The sequence below is a fragment of the Dromaius novaehollandiae genome, chromosome 7, assembly GCF_036370855.1.
Source record: "Dromaius novaehollandiae isolate bDroNov1 chromosome 7, bDroNov1.hap1, whole genome shotgun sequence".
Lineage (NCBI taxonomy): Eukaryota > Metazoa > Chordata > Aves > Casuariiformes > Dromaiidae > Dromaius > Dromaius novaehollandiae.
The window spans coordinates 43091438-43111007 of NC_088104.1; the positions used below are offsets into that span (position 1 = coordinate 43091438).

A 19570-nucleotide genomic window follows, 5' to 3' on the forward strand; every position below is an offset into this window, starting at 1 on the left:
CAGCTTGGCTTGCGCATGGGACAGGATTTCAAAAGCTGGATCAGAAATTCGTAGGTGCTACGCTGGAGCCCTGTAGCTAAATCCTCCCTCTTTAGCACATCAGCCTATGCTATTGGGAAACCTCTCAGTGAAGGTGTTCACTTGCTCACCCGGATGGCCTTGTTCCCGTATGGCAATGGTAGCGTGAGCTACTCCACAGGCTGACCTACCTCCTCCGTTACTAGCAGCTGATAATCCAAACATTTCTGAGCTCATCATCAGAGTATCCGAGGCTTTTCGAAAGAGTCCAGAAGTAATTATGCGCTTGGTTCTCTTTGGCTGTGGAGAGTCAAAGTCAGAAATCGTCTCTGTGGCTTGATCCCGGTCACTCTGGGCAGCGGGGCAAGGGCAGCGCTGGGCTCCCCAAAGGGGAATCCTCACCCCACTGAGCAGCGCTTCTGTAGCAGCCAGGGAGAAGCGAGTGCTCCAGACTCTCAGATGAGGAGCAGTGAACGTGGCAGCCGCCACTGAAGTCCTGCCACTGTTTGCTTTCCTTCACTATCAACTTCCCACCTTTTTTGCACGGTGACCTAGCTCCAGAGGTGGTGGTGATGGTGGGGATCCTTCAGGCTGGGTAACAGAAGACAGGGGGCCCAGCACACCTACTGCCTTGGGCAAGTGCCTTAACACCAGTCCTGGCAGGCAGAGAGGGAGGGCGTGTCGTGCCCTGCAGCTCCGTTGCAGAGGAGCCAGCGCCAGGTTTTGCAAGGAGGTCTCATCCCCGAGCCTATCCTGGGGAAGCTGAGCCTTCGAAGGAGCTCATGCAGGACCCCAATTCCTGTCCTGGTCAGCCTCAGTCGGACTCCAGGTTGCTCAGACTGACGCAGAGGTAATCCATAAGCAATCCCAAAGACTCCAAGATCAAACAGGTTGAGAAGAGACACTCTCAGCATCATGCAGGAGGTGAGTAGGAGAGGCCTGCGGAGTTTCCAGTTTTGGACTTTGGACCCTCAGTTGCATCTCAGCCATGTCTTAAGCACTCGAATCCTTTGATGCAGCACTTTTCAGTCTCTGGCCTGCAGACCCTGGCAATCTCTGAACTGCTGACAGGTCTCTGAAACATAAAAAAGAAAAGTACACCTCTTGTCAGAAGGGTTAAATTCATTGTGTGGGGGTCTGCAAGAAAATGCCTAGTGCTCTGCAAATCAAAATGAGTTGAAAGATCTTGGCTCAGCTTTAAATCTCATATCCCTGTGCTGCACGGGTAGCAGCTGGCTACAAACCAGGACTGGACGAGTGGGAAAAGCCTGGGCAGGGTGCTCCATCAAGTTGTTTCTAGAGGGAATCTGTGCTGAATCACTGTGTCTTGCAGGGAGTAAACGCCAGTACCCTAAAGGCAGTACCCAAGGAAGTGCAAAATATGGTGGTTTTATCTGAAACGCTTGCCAGCACTGTAACAGAATTAAACCTGTTATTAACTACCTGCCATGGGGACCAATCCCAAAGGGATACGGACATCAACACCTCCCCACCTGGTAAGGCCTGCTTCCAGGGCAGAGGAAAGCGAGGGTGCTCCATACCACATGGCAACCTTGTCTCTCCGCAGGACAATTAGAGCTGAGCACCAAAGCCACTCATAACATTTGTCCCTATTCCAGTTTCCTTCCTAAGACTAACACACATCTGGCAAATGCAAAAAACAAGAAACATACTGCACTGAATAAGATGCCTTTGACCTGAGTCACTGAGTGGGACGCAGAGGAAAAACAATGATTTGGAAACACGGTGAAAGGCGATATGCCAAAGAATTTTGCAATGAACAAAACAAACCAAAAGCAAACAAAAAATCATACCCATCGGGAAGCTGCCTGCCTCGAGGAATCCCACAAATCAGAACTGCCCACGATAGCTAAGTTATCTCTCAACGTCCCTGTAACCTGCAGAGCCGAGACGTACGAGCATGCTGGGATCTCCTGGAAGAAATTTCAAGGCTCAGTGGCGAAAATAAATCATGTTTTAATACACTTGCACTTAATGTCTCCAAAGAGGTTCACGGCATTAAAACTCAGCTCTCGCCCATTAACTTTCTAGTGGGATATACGAGTGGTGGAAGCTTGGAAATGTAATCACAGTGCATCCCTCAGTCACCACGTGAGTCTTCCAAAGATAGCCATCAGCCCAGCCCAAAAGGTGGAAAGCTGACTTGTGATCACTTGTAGATGGCACGTTTGTACGGGTCGCTTTCCACCCTATCACCACAGGCTGTGTTTAGCAATAGATCACAGTCGCACCTAACAGCTACGGGCTGCTTTCTGACTATAAAATCTGAGAGAGAGAAGAAATCCAGCCATTGCACCCCAAATATGGCGTAGATGTACTTCAAAGTCAAAAGGAGAGTCCACCCAGGCAAAACAGGAGAAAAACAAGGATCATACAGCTCAAGAGGTGAAGGGGGCATGTTAGCAACCGACTTGGAGCAATGGGCATCACCTCTTTCCTTTCACGAGCATGACACTTGCTCAGGGACAGCTGAGTTCTGCAAGCTCAGCTTGGTCAAAGAAAAGGAGGGAAGGAGAAAAAAGGCCTGAAAACGGTCAACTCATTCCAACATTTTGAAAACCAACACATTTTTATTTCAGATTGAAGCAGTTTCTGAGTTTAATTCAGTTGTTATTGAAAAAAATTTAAATATTAGTCTCAAAAAATGCAATTCAACACTTGAGGGCAAATGAAAGATATTGGATCAAAAGCATTTTTACTTTTAGAATTCTCCCAAGATTTCCCAGAAAACCTTGTAGGAGGTCAACTGAAATTGCTTTAGTTTTCTTTTTAGCTAGCCCAGCCAACAAAGAAACATTTCAGCTATCTAATCAAAGCTGTAACTCTTCTTTAATCAACATTCCTCCTTTTGCAAAGCTGCACCGTCCTCAAGCAGGTATCCTTACCAACTACTGTAGGGACATACTGCCATGCTCTCCCACTCAGCAGACTTTGAAACTTCAGCATTAATAAAATCCGTTGGACACTATCTGCTTTTGTTAGACATTAATCTCATCCCTAGGGGACTTCTTTCTTTCCTTTGAATCTGGGAAAACTAGTCCTACTGCCCGTAGATTTACATGGGGATACGTCAAGTTCTGCTTTCACAGAGGATTCGCAAGAGTGTATAATCAATTCCGCATGAAGATTTGTGAAAACTATTCTCTGGGAGAGCCCTCCACCGCAGGAGTTCAAACCAGCTCCTAATTGTTTTTTAAAAAAATATGTAATTTATGCAAATAATGAAGTGTTAACAGCTCTTGTGATATTTGGTGCTTTTCCCAAAGCCACAGCTCATAGGGGTTAACGTGAGAATCCAAACAACTCTGTGTGTTTCTAAGCTTCATGTTTGCAAAAAAAGAATATTTCAACAGTCCCTAAACCCAGAAACAGGTTACATAAACATCTAGGAAGAGTCACACAGGTATAACTGAGCTTGTCTTGGAATGAGAGGAATCTACTAGATGGAGTCTCTGAGTGTCTATTCCAAGACTATTTTCTCCTACTCTTTCTAAGTTTGTGGTTCTGAGAGATAAAACTGCCTTGTTTTTAGCCAGACTCTCATTTTATTTAAGTCATGAAGTGAACAATTTTTATCCAAGCAGAGGAGCATATTCTCTTCCTCCCACTCCCAATTCTGTCTTCCACATCCAGACAAGAGTATCATTCCCCTGTGCTAATTAATAGATGGATAAAGGCTCACCTTAAGGTTAAGAGTTTTACAGAAAACTAAAGTACAGATCCCAACTTTACAATTATCAATTGAAAAGCTCACAATATCTGCCACAAGACTCCTCAGGCTTTACTCGGCTATAAAGAAGCTTGCAAATGCACGGTGAGGTCATCCTGAAGGCCGAAGTGAAAGCTAAGCTCTAGAGAAATTATAAGAGCATATAGAGGCCACCAAAGACCTCCATAACAATGATCCATGGCTGGAGGACTTCGACAGGTTAGACGAACAGAGAAACAATAATAGGACAGATCATCACAATACACTTGTCAAAATTTATGAGAATGGGTGGTAACATCACAAGAAGATAATGACTCTACTGCACTGGCAACATGACATTCAGCATCTGCTGAGGGTGCTGAATAGTAATACATCTATTAAACAGGCTGACACTACAAGTGACTGGAAGATGTAACATCACCACCATGAGAAAGCTCTCCTTAGACAAGGCGTCTGAAAATAGCATGTTCTCAGATCAGTCTTTGGAATTTGCAATATGGAGTGGCTTAAGAAGATCAAGAACACTTGTGTACTTAGATCCCAGACCTGCAAACACTTACATACACACTTTGGTATTCGTTGAATTGGTGCCTCAAGCTCCCCATTCTGTAAATCCTCTGCCATTTCAGGCTCAAGCGATTCTTTGAAGAGAGGAAATACTTGCTGAAGTCAATGAGGAACTTCACCCAAGAAAAGGAGGGCAGAAAGTCACAGTTTGGAGAATATGAGGGATTCCTCGCTTATAAAGCCAAGCTTTCCATTGCCAGGAGATTGAACCACAGAAATGTCACGTTGGTGCCATGCTGCCAGGATTGCGTGGACTGATTTGCATGGATTTCACCCACGCTCTGGGAGTTCACTCCACCGGTCTCCCCAGGCTGTAACACCTGCCAGGGTTGTAGAGTTTGCTAACGGATCAGGTTCCTCAGCAGAGAGTCATGGTCAGACACGCCTTCCCTGCACGCTTGCATTCCTGGCCACGCTTTCACTTCCAGGTAGGCTCCTTACAGATCCTGCGGGCCCTGCAACCTAAATCCACCTGAAACAGAGGGACACCTTTGCACAGTGTGTTTGTACAGCACGTGACACAGCTGGCGTCTATTCTCTATAAGCGACTTTGGGCACACACATTACCTGGAAAGTACTACAAAGGAAGAGTCAGTATGTTACCCAAAGTTTTATACAGCAGGGCAAAGGCCGTAGTTCATAAGCTGGCACTAATTCCCCTGCACGCCCAACATGCTCAGATCATATAGGAACACATCTCCCAGTTTTAAGTGGTACCATCCTTTAAGGATGAGCCAATCCACTGCAGAAAGAGCTGCATTTCTCAATGTACCCAAGGCTTCGCCAACCAATTCTACAAATCAGCTGGTTGGAAAAACTGAGGGGAAAAAAAAAAAGTTTCATATCAGCAACATATCAATGCACGTGGACAACCCTCACATGATAAAACCGCCAAGTCATTTTTACAGTCCTTATTAGAGGCACTGTTCTGCTGTGGATAAATCCTTTAAAATTATCCTTCAAAGAACCTATGAGACATGTGAGCAGAAAAAAAGTATCCAAGTGACTGTCAGGGGGAAACAAAGCAAGAAAAGAAGAGGAAACAGCAAGTTGGGGACCACCATTGGCAGGCACTTGAATAGGAGCCCTGTGCTTGACACCACTGCGACTTTGAACAAAACCGAAGTCAAACAGCTATTTGTCAAGGGGTACAAATGCACACAAGCGGTGAGAACCTGGCCCTTCTGTAAAAACGTGTCAGGGACTTTTCTGTAGGGCTGTGCCGAGCCCCCTGATGGATTGCTGTGCTCTGAGGACAGCATTGTGAGCAGCAATAATAAGACATCTGGTCAGTTCTCTTTCCGAAGGAATATTTTGGCTCGACCGAAATCACGTGAGCGATTCCACGTACAAAGCACACACTCAGCTGCCTCATCGCCGCAGATTTGCAGCGCCGGGTCCGTCCTCCCCCGCACCCGGTGGTACCAATCTGAACTCAGCCCTGCCAGCCTTGCTCGGGGACACGCGGCTAGCATCCAGGGCGCCCGCCACGTCCCTTTGTCTAGACAGCTACGAAAGCATCAGTGTTACATCAGCCGCAGCAGCCTCGACCACTCCACTGAATTCCTCCTTGAAGGGCTTAACCATTTCCCTCGCATTGTCACGCACAGCATGAACATGCAACGATGAGCTGGAAGAAGAGGCAGGCACCGGTGCCAGTTATTTGCACGCACAGGCTTTCCCCAGCAAAGGGGACAAGAACAAGAAGGATTTCTCAGACGTGTTTCTCAGGACACCACACACAAGCCAACACGCACACACACACGCTGTGAAGCTCATCTGTGCCCCATAACACATAAATGTGTTAAATTCACCAGGCACACATGGATCAGCTAGGCAGAACACACAAGGCAGGTCTCAGGCTAACCAGGACAAGGAATTTACTAGGCTGGCACTACATTTTGTTTGTAGGGATTTGGGGATGTCCAGCAGCTCCTGCTCTCACCAGGTTACAAGAGGGTCCAGTTTTCAAATTCCAAGTGGATCACGGCTTGGGAAGGAAAAGGAAGGAAACCAGGGCTAAAGAAACCCCAAATGGACTGCAGCCCTCGCTGGAAAAAGATTCACAGCATTCAACAGATGAAAGACTAGGAAACAAGTTAATTTTTTAGTCCTGGTAGAGGCATGCTGCTGATTCCCACTGAATGAACAGGGCACCAGAAGAGTTCAGTGTGCAGAGCGGGGATTCAAGCCCAGGTCTCAGTGTCCCAGTTGGTTCCCAGCCACTAAGGCAGCTGTCTCTCAAAACCTGGGCTCCTGCCACATGCAAGCTAAGTGCAGCAGAAGGTCAGAATACAAAAAAAGACCATTGAGGAATTTCATGAGATGGGATGTTTATTATTATCCCAGATTATATAGACCCTGTGGAGAAAGTCCAGAGAAGAACAGCAAAAAGAGCTTTGAGAAAAGACACAACCCCCGCGGAGGGGACGAAGGAACTGAGTTTCATTAACGTAGAGAAGACCAGACAAACAGCCTCACAGCATGGAACAAGCAGGAGTTCGTGATATGATGGACACAGGACTTGATAGATCCCCGCTCAGCAGGGACAGGGAGGAAGAGTCTAGCTTCACTTGCGGCAGTGCCAGATTTCATTTCAGAAGAAGGGCAAGGAGGTCCTGGTAGAAGGCTCTAGGGAGGCAGCAGGACCTCTTTGTGGGTATCAAGAGGACGGCATAGAGACCCCTTCGCCTGCTTGTCTTGCCAGCCCTGCCTTTCTACAGTCCTGTACTACTTGTTCTGCAGATTTTTGACCCTGAAAACCTCTCATGTCCAGAAAAACTCCAAGCTCCCCCCTTCCTACGTAAAAGTCCTTGGGAATAAGCAGGTACCTGTTGTCAAAGGTTTGAGGCAGGAAGCTGTGAGGTGCTAAAAAAAAGCCTTTCTAAAGCTCACAGGCCAAAACAACGCCCATAGTTAATGGCAGAAGACGCTTTGCTGAGCTCAGGGACCACCTCCAGCTCTCCCTGGAGAGGCATGGAGCTGCTCTGACACCGGGCCATAACGCACCGTGCCGTTTCTCCAACTGCAGGCAGGGTGGGAAGGATGTGCAGCAGGAACATGAGGATTTTAGCAAGCTGCCAGTGCAAATAGGCTCCCCTGGCCCCAGATACAACCAGCAGCTCCTTGGAAGCTGTCCACTTTCCTCCCCATGCATGGGCAGGACCCAAGGTCTCCGGCTAGCCCAGGGAGTCAAGCAGCTCTCGGCTGCGACTGTCTCAAGCTGAGCACTAGACAACCCATCAGACCCCCCGTGACATCCTACCCCCTACTAGTGACGGGGGAAACCTGGAGAGCTGTGAGCTGGCTCGGAGCAGACTTGAGACATGAGGAAAACAAAGGAAATATGGGCAAAGAAAGGAACAGCAAAGCGCAGAAAGAAAAAAGAAAGGCGGTTCTGCATTTTAAATGCTTCAGAGGCCCCACTTTCCAAATAATATTTCACTGCAGGAGGGAGGAAGGAGGGGGTTAGAATGGTTTTCATTTCATTTTCACTTTGAAAGCACCATTTGCACTGAAGTGCAATTTATTCTTAACCAAAACAGCCCAAATGCAGAGTTCGCCTCAAAGCTGAAGTTTTCAAAATACATCTGTTTGAATTTATATAGCTATGGTCAAGAAATACTCCAGCAGTCCCCCCACCAAAGTCGCTGTGAGCAGCATTCCCCGGCACAGCACTGGGGGCTGCCGGGTCCGAGCCCCCCCCCAGGCACTGACACCCAGCAAGGAGGCACTGACACCCTGCAAGCAAAGCGAGCATTCGACCTGCAGCCAGGACACCAAGCCCTAACAGCCCAAGACCAGTTCCCGAATCAGCACCGGCACCATCGCTCTTCACCGGGGCTGCGCGAACGCCAGCCAGCTCCTGCTCCATCCAGGTTCGCGCTGTGCTTTAACACGAGCCGCTCGCCCGCTCTCTGGGGAAGGGAGACGAGGAGACACGGTTGCTTGGCGTGCGGGAGGGCAATAAATTGAGCACTTGGTCATACAGCCGCAGCAGTGACCACAAACACCTCCTACAGCTGCTGGCTCATCCGGGGAACAAGTGGCTGCAGTTGTGCTTCCATCCCTCTATCCCCTAAGGATGCAGGCAGCCCCAGAGGGACACGTGTTTAATATTAAAGGAAGAGGAACACCATCCATTGCTGAGTCTCGCCAGCTCTGCCATGGTCGGACTGGGTGTCCTCAGCAAGCAGATGGCTTCAGCTAAGGCTCCTGGAAACGTCTAGCAGGGGAGGGGCCTGGAAACCCCTCCAAATTCACGGCCGGCGAGGCTCCGGCTGCCTCCGGGTTTGGCAGTCGCCGCAAACGGGGCTGCGTGCTTTGGGAGCCACACGTACGAAGGCCCTTCGCTTGCAGCTGCCGGGAGCTGGCGGGGGCCAGAGACCCAGCCCGGGGTGCCGGAGCGGCCCCGGCAGCTGCAGCGCTGGCGAGCAGAGACCGCCCGAGGCACCCGGGGGATCAGGTGCCCCCTTCCCAATAGCTGAATGAGAAAGTTGGCCTTCGGCCGCCTTCGAAGCAAGCCCAGCCTGTCAGCACGACGCCTCTCCCTCCTCCTGACGCGCCGGCGGAAGAGCAGGGCACCCCGCGCGGCACCCGCCAAGGGGACGCGGTCCGTCACGGAGCCTCCCGCTCTCCCGCGGCCCCGGCTTTGCGCCGCCGCCTCTCCGGCGGCCTCGGCAGCGCCATCCGCCTTCCCCGGGGCTCACGGCAGACCGCGCCGTGCAGGCCGCCCCAGCCGCCCCCGCTTCCCGCGCGCCCCTCGTCTCCCCAGGGCCCGGCGGGAACCCCGCGGCGTCCCCGGCAGCATCCCGCGGAGCCCGGCGGCCCTCGGCGCTGGCCCTTTTCTGGGCACTCTGACGCGCCCCTGGGGCTGCATTTATGTTCATATGTAACTACATTAGATCAATAGCTGAAATGCCACATTGCTGCATTTTTCTGTGGGGAACTTTGGACCGTGGCTCGGGCAACCCTGAGGAAAATACGACAGCAAAGGAAACTCCCACATTACAGTAATTTCCCCCTTCGGAGGCCTAAGCCGCCAGGTTCAGGGCAGATAAGACAGGAAACCCTGTCAGCAGGGACAGGGACACTCCGCAGATGAGCCCTCAGGGGAGTCTCGGGGCCTTCAAATTCGGCCTCTCCCCTCCTTTTTCCTCCCTCTCCCCTCTCCTCCTCCCTACCTTTCCTCCTCCGCCCCCGGACCTCCCCTCCGATTCAGCCCCGCACTAATTTGCAGGAGAGGGAGTGCTGGAAGTTGTCACGGTGATTGCTGGTGGCTGCAACCCCACATCCCTTTAATCATATTTGGTAGGAAATTGGCCCCAGTGTCTCGAATAAAAGGCACAGCTCGACTCGACAGAGCCCGTGACGGCGAGCGTAATAAAATCAGCCCGAGCAGGGCCGCGGCTCGCTGTCATTAGAGCAAAAGGGAGCAGAGGCTAGTGGCTGCCTCGGGCAGGATCCCTGCTCCCGGGCACGGCCTCCTCCTCCGACGTGCGGCTCTACCATCCGCTAGCGACGTTCCCGAAACGCAGCAGCATGAAGGCGGAGAGCTCTGCAGCGTGGCGAGGCCGCCGGGCCCCTGGCCGGGCAGCGCGGAGGCAGCCACCTCCGCGGCGGCACGGCTGGAGGCAGGCAAAGGCGGTCGCCGGCCAGACCGCAGAGGGGGTCTGGAGCCAGGTTTATGGCACCCGAAAGCCAGGCTCGCACAGACCAGCTTGGGCTTAGCCTGGGGGCTAAGGAGTTCCCGAGGAGCCTCTCCCTACACGGGGAGCAAACACCAGGAAAAGGGGCCTGCTGGGTTAATAAATCTTCTACAAGTTCAAATGCGTGAACAAGATCTGCCCTGCAACCCTAACTTACACCAGGACAACTGAAAAAAGAAGTGCAAAGAGGAGAAATGGAATAAAGATAGACAGGGATGGCACAGCTGCAGGATGAGAACGGGGCAAGGGAGAAGAGCCAACAGGACGGACATAAATCCCCCACCTAGCACTCGGTTTTGCATTCCCCAAAAGCCCCCCCACCGCGCAGCAACTCGCTCCGGCACGAGGCTCCTACCAGGATTTCTTCTTCTGGGGCTTCTCTCTCCCAGCAACCCGCACAGCTTCCTTCGCAGCAGCCTGGCCAGCCCCGAGGGCCTGCGTTATCTGGCATCCCTGGCGCTACCTCTTCTCAGAGCGCTTTGGTTCAAGAGCCCCCGACTCACGTGGCACCCCAAATCTGCTCCCAGGGCAGGACACACCTGCCAGGTGCCCAGCTGCCCCTTAGAGCTGAGCTGGCCTCACCGAGTGTTACGGGCAGAGGACAACGTCCTGCTCCTTCCCTTGCTGAAGACTCTCTCCCGGTCCATCTGCAAGACAACAAGCAAACGCAGATCCTTCCCTATTCCCACCAACCTCACCGCCTTTTGCGGAGTCAAAAGACAGCTTACCTTCCGATTCCTCAGTATTCCCATTAAGAGCACACCCTAACAGTACCCAAAGTGTAGCTTAAATCCATAAGATGGAGTACCAGTTAGAGATGGTGTTGTCACAACATCCCTTTGAGGTATAGCTGTTTATCTAGATCCATATATGTAACACCTGTCTGTTGGACAGGGAGGGGGTAAGGGCAGTGCTACATATCTAATCCAGCCTATAGAGCAAACAGAGGCCACTTGAAGATTGTGGTCTTAGAAGATAATCCAAAATAGCTGAGCACATTTCTACCAGGAAGACACAAATAGGACAGTAATTCATCCCAGTCCCATGTGCTTTGGGTTTCTAAGAACACTGCAAATGCAATACCAGGTCTGTTTTTCAGAACTGACTAGTTTAAAGGTAAGGAGTCCTAGGCAGTGCTGGCAAAGAAAGAGAAAGGAAAGATGTGCCATTGCCTTTCAACACAGAAAAGTCATCGTGGCAAGAGCTCCTTGCCACCCTTTTGATGTCAGTCCCCTCCAGCACCAAGCCGTGCGTGGAGAACGTGGATCACAGCACTACCTTCCAGGTGAGCAGGAGCACAAAGCTAATGGGGGAGGCTACAGCAGGATCCTAACTTCTGGTTAGAGGTACCCCCAAGCTTTGGATGTTTTTTCTCCAAATCACCATCACTTCTCCAGAAGAGTGAATGTGGGCCAAGAAAATGGGCACAGTCATTGATTAGCTGCACAATTTACTTCCTAGCACTCCCCTGCCTCTGTTTTGTCCCACGGAGACCACAAAACCATCTTCTTTACTAGTCTAGAGGTAGCCTATGAACCCATTTTTCCAGAGTAAGGCATCCCTTCATCACACACAGATTTCCCCGTGCATAGCCTCTCTCTTTCCTTGCCTTCTGCCTTGCCCTTCAGGAGATCAGGGTAGGGACCATTCCTCCCTTTGCATGACTCCCACCCCAGCAGGGAGATGCTGCAAACAGCTGCTTTTACATGAGGTGCTGCTTCGAGGAGGAGATCGTTTCCTCTCTTTCTCCCCAACACCCTGTCCCTGCGGTCTTCCCCCTCGCTCTCTGCCAGGTACCAAGACGGGCCCAGTGTGAATGCTCTCCCATGTTATCCTACATATACAAATATACAGCAAATTCAAAGCGCTGGGCTGAGCAGCGTGTTATTTCCCCAACCTGTGCCCTGGAAACCAGATGGCAGGCCAAAGTTTTCTCTGACAAGCAGAGGAATCAAAACTGACATGATTGGAGAAAACAAGTTCAATTCCTCTTGGCAGGATATTAATTTAGAAATCTCTGGTGTCATCGCCCCAATTCACAATGAATTTGGATCCAAGCTTTCATAGTGCCAGATGACACGGAGGTTTGACAGAGAAGGTAATTGTAGGAAATTGCTTCGTAATCTAGCTATTGTGCTGGCAAGATCCAGTTCTCCTAAAAAACAAGGTTCACTTCCTGACAGGCTTGATTCATCATCCTTTATTTGTCCCCAGTGCCTCTGGGCTTTCTTCTGGCTAGCAGAGATAGCAGGGCCCTTCAGGTCAGCACTGGAGGTATTCGGGGGCATTCAGGCTTCCCACCGCCGTGGTGAACAGCAGCAACGGCATCCCGAGGACTAAGCATTCACAAGGTGAGGCGAGGAGCAGGCTGGAGCACGTCTTGTGGCCGCACCGCTGGCCCAGTCCCACAGCACGTGCACTGAACAGAGCAAGGCCAGCCCCACCGGAGCCTGGGCTGTGCCACGCTGGCTGCAGGAACAAGGACAGGGCACGTTCATCCCACCCAGAGAGCCCCAGCACCACCACCCCTTCCACAGAAACACCTAGGAGGATGGGCAAACCCGACAGAGTCTGGGCCAGAGCTATCAGCCCTCATAACCGTACCTCCAGTGACATCTCAAAATGACACACAGCCTAGGAAGGGGGGCACCCACGGGGCGCTACCTGCCAGAGGCCTAGGTCTTTACCATTGACTCGTCCTTTCTTATCCTTCTTCTGAAAAAGATGTCCTACACACAGGCCGCACTGGAAAATAATAAGTCCCTGGAAGACGTGAGAGGTTGTCCTAGTCCCACCAGAAAAGAGGAAGACAGGAAGAAGGAGATGGTGGAGAAAGCCCAAAATATGTTCTGCACTTTACTTAACATTTACCTAGAAATGTTCATGCACACAGTTCTCAAATCATAGCATGCAACATTTTTCCACTGCTCTAATAATAACCATGTTATTGACCTGTGTGTTCATGCTATTCCACTCATCATTTTGTTTTTCTAACTGCTGTTATCTAGACTAGATGGTGAACTGCTTTGGATGAATGTCAGATCCACTCCCAAGCTGTGCCGCTGAGATCTGATAATTTGACTGCTGGAACGGCATGAAATTCTATACCTGTGGGCTTTGCAGGTCCAATCGATGGCAAGGCCCCCTCGGGAGCCCCGTTAAAATGAGCTCTTGCCCTTTAGAAAGCTCTCTATTTAAATAAACAACCTGGAGGATGGAGCATAGCAGCAGTCTAACACACCCTGCTATCTGAATAAATCTTTTGATCCATGACTTGATTCCCTGATCAAGCTAGCACCAATACGCCGAACGCACACAAAGGCAGTAATTATGTGGAGGAGGAGTGGAAGAGCTCAATTATTCTTCCTCGTCTGTAGGAAAAAGGATATTCGGATAGTAAACAGATTTAGCAATCACATAGGAATGCCTGGGAGAATTCTTACCTACTGGTATCCCGATCTCATCTGGAATTCATTTATTCACGCCATTAACCTACAGAGGTGGTTGGAGAAGGACATATTCAACAGAGACATGAAGTTATTGACAAGGCTGCCAACAGTCATCAATGTCCTCCCTGGAAATAATACAATCAAACCAGCACCCTGGCATTTCAGAGGAAGAAATGTCATTTGGGGCAGTACCAGCACCGCCCAAGAATCCAGCATTCCCAAATGCCATTGCAAGTCCAGATACGGCTCCTGTCATCCTGAAAGGCAGGATATTTCTGCCTTCTGTCTGCAGATTCTTTAGTGTTATCAGAAATAGAAAGAACCTCTGTTATACCGCATGTCACAAAGGACCAAATTCATCCCTGGGATGGGATGAACCTGCTAGGTTTTAGCAGCAAAACAGGATGTGAAATAAGTCCCTCAGAAAGCTTTCACAATGCAGCAGATCATCCGCATTTTGTTTAATTACATTCAACAACTTAAACTGCAACAGAAAACCTGCTTTAGCTATGATCATTTTGAACTCCGAAGAAATCTTATAGCCTGGCAGAAAAATGTCTGTGTGATTTGTATATTCCCCTTAATTGCACTATTACTTCCCTTACCACAATGGATATACGTCTACTTATGAATGCAGGGTGATTTGCTAAGCTCATCCTGAGCCTGGTTCACACAGGGTCTGCAAGGCAGAAGATATGCTGCCTGCATCTGTTTTCAGAGACGTAAGTAGATGGTCCAGCAGGAGCCCAGATGCCACCGGGGGACGGAGACCAGGAACCCCACATGGTTCCCACTACAGCCTTCTACAGGCAACTCCAGTGCCAGGCTTACAGCCATCAGTGCTGTAGGAGGGGACCACACATACTAAAATTAAGAAGGAAAAAAAAATAAAAAAAAAAAAAAAGGAAAACCCACCCCACACACATGGAAAGATCATGGAAGTCTCAGGGCAAGTAAATTACTGTTAATTGTGAGATCTTTGACTGCAAGAAGCACCAGATGGCCAGTCATATGTTTTTGATTATAAAATTAAACAAGATTAACCCAAACAGGATTTCCTCAGCATTCTTCTCTGACTGGCTCACAAATACATCTTTAACACCTATGCTACAGATACAGCACAATCAGAAGCTCTTCCTGCCTCGCTCTAATCTACTCAGGCTAAATTCTCTGCTGAGTAATGCCCTGCACTTAGGGGGAGATTTCCAAGTGCAGCAGGACTGAAAAAGAAGCAAGAGACAGATTAATTAGGAGATGAGAGCACTAAGAAAGGCCAGGACAAGTGATGTAAAACAACACCAGCAAAAACCCTCCTCTTTAGTCTGTTACACGAAAGTCCCGTTGGAAGGGCACAAGCCTAGAGAGGATGCTGCCAAGGGCAATGGGTTGCCAGAGGCAATGAACCACCCTGGGTATCAACCTCTTGTGCCAGGTTCAGCCAAAGGAGGGAGAGGTACGGTAAGAGCTGGGGAGAGCCATCGGAGCCCCTCTCCTCCTCCGTGCGTCCTCCTCCACGTAGTCTCTCACTGTATTGCCACCACAGGCTCAGGTGTTTTCTCTGCCTCTCAACGCTCACAAGCTTTGGGAATTTCCTCCTTGCCACAGCGTCCTCCAGAGTTCTGCATCACCCAAATGCTGTTCCTGCCTTTGCCGCAGGAAGGATAGCGACGCCGCTCAGATTTTGCATGATTAGCGATAGTTGTGCTTCTTACAGGCCGCAGCTTTTCTTCGCATGCATAAGTTCTGCCACCAAGCCCTGCAGAATCAGGTCAGACGGATTTTGCATACCGAGTCAGGACTACAGGATCAGGCCCAGTCACGGCAAGTTTTCGGCTCTCTGCTACCAAACCTGCTCCTGCAATCAGCTGCATCTCTCGCTCTCCCTGGAAGCTGTACCATAGCCAAAAAGGCTTTTCCGAGCCCACCCAGCTACCATATGCGCACACACGTCATCATATCGTATCTCACAGCTGAAGCCAGCGGGGCCCTTGTCTCTTTGCAAGCTTTTCTCATGCAGATTACGCACATCTTCATTTGTTCGGAGCAAATCAGTTGTGAACTGAACATAAAGGATGTTACGAGGGAGGTCTCCTATTGCGCCATTCCCTAGCGTAAATCCCCAGGACACAGTGCATCCAGAAAGCATCCATTATATTCCACTGCGCCCTCCTATCTTATCCCGTTCAGGCAGGCACCACATTCAGGCAGTTTAACTGCCCATCAGCTGAAAGACAACAGGCCAGGGCTCTAGCTCATGTAAGCCTGCCTTTTTGTTTTTTCCTTCTTTTTCTAAAGCCTTGAATATCTTCACTTTCAGTGTTTCTTTGGAGAGAAAAATGCCCTTGTCCTCCTTTTGGTGTAATCGCCTCTCAGACACAGCTCCTGGCCTCACACCCAGCACCCAGCTTTGTCTGCCCCCCCTTGCTGTTGCTGCTATTAAAGGCAGAGGTGGAAGAGATGAGGCAGATGCTGGAGATGCGATTAGGAGCTGACAGCAACAGGTCTCTGGGAGATGGGAACAGAGGCCCTACAGCCACGAGAACAGAGTCATCCCCATAAAAGCCTGACCTCTGCCTCCCCTCTGCTACCAGATCTGCAATCAGCCTCCAATCCACGACAGCTTTGCCAACGCTGTCACATTTGTTCTGCCTGGGAGGTGACAGCTCGCTGGTCCTGCAAGGCCTCTGCCTGCCTAAGCGCTAGCAGCAGGGCTGAGTCGATAGGGAAGGAGGTGCCAGGCTGCCACGAGCAAGGGGAAAGGCCCACGGCAATCCACAGCGGGCACACGGAGCTGCGGCACCGCTGCTCTGTTGCTCTGGCCCTGGGGAAAAGCCTGTGCTGCAGATTTCAAGGCCTTCCCTTGACTTGGGGCAGGGCGCTACGTTTCCCCAGTGGAGCTTCTGGAAGATTTCCCCTTGTGTGTTTAAGCACTTTGGAAATCCTACCTGGAATGCTTCTGTTTGAAGGGTGACAGTCCTGGAGCGGGGCGGAGAGCAGCGCTAGATCTGTGCTTCATCCTCCCATGGGCATCACAGCCTTTACTGCAAAAAAAGGCAAGAAGAAAATAATGTGCAATCACGTCAGTAATGTAACACAGGGCCTGATCTCCCTCTCAGAGCGGCCTTCCGAGTGCACGTGCCATTTGCTCCAAAGGAAGGGCTCCTGACGTACCCCAGCTGAGGAAGCCAGCCATAGGGGCAGCACATCCAGCACCACCTGAGAGCATCCGTCCACCCCCCAGCTCTGCTGAACTGTCCTCCTTTAGCAGCCTGTCAGCACAGGGCACACTGGGGCACTACTGGCAGCTCCCAGGCTGCGTTTCGTGCCAGCCCCCCCAGCCGACCTCTCCCCATCAGCAGCCACCCTGCTCCTCGTTACCCCCAGCAGACACAGCTAATTGCCAAAGTCCCCTCTGTACTGGCTGGCCCAGAGCAGACACATTTAAGACTCAAATTCAGCATTGCATTGCTGCTGGGTCAAGCTCACGGTTTGCACCTGGACTCACTTTTGGCCAAACACAGCTGACCTCGTTCCCAGGGCTGCAGTCTGACTCCTGCCGCATCCATCTCTGATTCGCAGCCATTTCACACGCACACATTCACGTTTCCCCCAGCCTCTGCTCCCAGATCTCCCCCTTGTGTTTCTCCCTCCAGCCCCAAGTCATAAGTACCGTTTTCCACCTCCCATCACTCTCACCAGGCACAGGGGGTTGGTCGACACACATCCCCTTCCCCGACAACTACAGCTGGGCTGGGGAGAGCCTGGCACCCAACGCAGCACACACACGACATCCACATCAGCAACGGCACGGGCAGACCCACCACGACCAAAGAGCAGGCTGGTAATCTGCCAGGGAGAGGAGCACTCCCCCAGGCCCCACTTAGCAGCACGAAGAACCACTTCAGCTTGGGGTGGAGTCTCTAATAAGCACCGGTTTGAGCCCACCCACCATTCCAGGGAAAATTAACCCAAAACAGGTGCTGAAGGAGATAACCGCCCACCTGCAATCACTGAGTCCCCTGGCTCAAGCAGCAAAGGGAGGCACGAGGGTCCCGGGACTCTTACCAGGCAGCCCATCATCTACTCCACCTAGATGCTCCTTCCCATGCTGGTTCCCCCACAAACACATGTTGCACCTTGGACCACATGCAGCTCCTGCCCCTAAATGAAACCAGCTCCCTTCTTCTAGCAGGCAGCTTGGCACCCTCAGGGTACCTAGGGCAATGGATCACCCCAGGCACAGCCCGGTTATAATTAGCTCATTCAGACTTTTACATGTTCTGAAAACCATGTAACTTCCTCCACTTTGTGAGATGGCCTTTCTTCTTTTTCTTTTTTTTTAAACAGAACTGCTCTCGAATATGATAAAAGCAGGACATGCAAACCGACCACGTTTCCAGCCGCTTCGCTGTCCCCTTCATCCCACTGGAAGCCACTAAAAGGAGATCCGGTTCCCCCCAAGGACAGGCTGCTCGTCTCGTCACACCAAAGCCCTCGGGCTTGCACAAATACAGAAGGATGGACACTTTGGCCCTCAATTCCTGGGTACAGAGGCAGACATTGGTACAGTAAAGCGTGGCCCGTATATATGGCATCTTCAGGGAACTTAGCTGCAAAGCTCTAACAGGTCTTTTTCGAGCATTTGCCAACAGCAGGTTTGTTTTGGCCCGATTTGGGTAGGCGTTTGCAGAGATAGCAAAAAACACACCTCTAATGCACAGACCATCTCCCCTCCCCCCCAAATTTCAAAGATTCTGCTCCCAAGTATGAAGCATCTTGCCTTTTCCACAAAAAGGAGCCAGAATTTCTTTAATGTGGACCAGATTATCTGCTTTCCGCAGGCTAATCCTCAGAAATGACTGGATCGCTCTGAGCTGATATTTCCCCCGAAGAACCCGATCCAAGGCGGACACCTCAGGTGGAAAATTCCAGCCCCAACGGGCCAAGTCCGACCAACACATAAGCCGCTGAAAGGAGCATCGCACCGTAAGGAGGAGCAGGGAATTCCTATATAAGCACTGGTATCAGTCCCGCGGTAATAACACTACATATTTACAAAGCACAGCTTAAAAGCCAGCTTTTAAATGAAGGGAACAGATGGTCTGAAAAGAAGCCCGTGCAAAACATTTCTTTTGCCAAAGGAGCAAAAGGAAATTCATTTTAGGGGAAGAATCAGGCTTTAAAGGCCGTCCCCAGCAAACAAGGTAACAAACTCCATTTCAGAGCCTTCCCACTAACCTTCTTGTCCTTCCAGCAGCGCATCAGCTGGGCCGTGCTTGCACCGGCAATCACTCCCCCACAGCCAGCTGGGGAGATGCCCCAGGAGGTGGAAGCATAAAAATCAAAACAAAAAAAAATAGCACTAAAAAAAGAATTGCAAGCTTTTTAAACATGATTTATCTACGCTGGGTACTTCTCTGTCTAACCAGATGCTTCCAAATGTCTGGCACTGGGAAAAAACCCTGTAATTTTACCCTCATGATATATTACTAATCCATATCAGACTGGTACAGGGACAACTACAGCTGCTGCAGCCAGGGAGAAAATATATAAATATGTGGATTACACTGTAAAATTACAGACTTTAAATAGCTATGGTATTATCTCTGAGGAATTTCATAAAAAGCAAAGGTTCAATCCGTCAAATGTGGACCGGAACGGGGTTATATGCGATTCCGGTTCTCATGAACTGCCTGTGAAGTCTCCTTCCAGGGATGCTTTGTAGCAGGGGCAAAAAAAAGGCCTTCATACCTTGGCAAGCGATTGAATAAGGGAGTATTGACGGGTAGCATCCATCTGAGGAGGGATCATCTACCACGGTGCTTTCAGACAGAGGCACGTAGCAATTGGACAGAACCAGATCACAGGTTGCTGCCAAAAATAGGCACAGCAGGAAGGTTTTGTCAAACCAGGGTCCAACTCATCCAGCTAGTCACTGGTTTTATTAAGTGATCCCTTGGCGAGGGAGCGCCTGAAGACGACCCAGCAGCAACCACCCCTGAGGAGCTCGGTTTTTGCAATCGAGGCCACTTGGGAACCACGATGCGAGGAGTGAACTCAGTTCCAGAGGCCCGGGGCCCAATTCTGTCCATCTTCTC

General features: G+C 50.5%; 1 long non-coding RNA gene across 1 annotated transcript in view; it reads right to left on the reverse strand.

The window, feature by feature from the left end:
- LOC112985796 (uncharacterized) overlaps positions 1–1089 on the reverse strand; it is a 112453-nt gene extending 111364 nt beyond the window's left edge. Inside the window, exon 1 of the long non-coding RNA XR_003259831.2 lies at positions 210–1089. This is a non-coding gene — a long non-coding RNA (uncharacterized LOC112985796). The remainder of the gene's footprint in view (positions 1–209) is intronic.
- Between the last annotated feature and the right edge of the window lie 18481 nt (positions 1090–19570).